We start from the raw sequence: 442 nt of genomic DNA, 5'->3' as shown, positions 1-442 counted from the left end.
TTAAATATTATATTGAGGAGTGAAATTATTTTACTGATAATTAAGATTATTATTTGAAAGTTATTGTAGAGGTAAATGATATTCTTCTTCAATCAGCATAATTTAAATTAAGGATTGAATTAATACTATTTCCCTTTTAAGCATAATTTACGATGCCTCTATGTTTTTTTTTTTTTTATTATTAAATTGTTTGAAATACTCAGTCCATATGTTATTAAAATAATGTTTAATAAAACGTGAGTTATTCTTTGGAAAGAAATATTATTGAACTAGCTTTGGGATACTTTAGTACCATGGGATTATTTTTACAACGTATCGGTTTAAACAATAACTTCCGGGCAAGAGTAATTAAAATAAGAAAAATGAAAATATCGAATAAGAAGTAGGTCAATATATAGACCGTGGATAATTGTAAGAAATATATATTTTTCTTCAGTACGGA

This window comes from Cotesia glomerata, unplaced genomic scaffold (assembly GCF_020080835.1).
Source record: "Cotesia glomerata isolate CgM1 unplaced genomic scaffold, MPM_Cglom_v2.3 scaffold_19, whole genome shotgun sequence".
Taxonomy (NCBI): domain Eukaryota; kingdom Metazoa; phylum Arthropoda; class Insecta; order Hymenoptera; family Braconidae; genus Cotesia; species Cotesia glomerata.
This window is presented reverse-complemented; position numbering follows the sequence as displayed.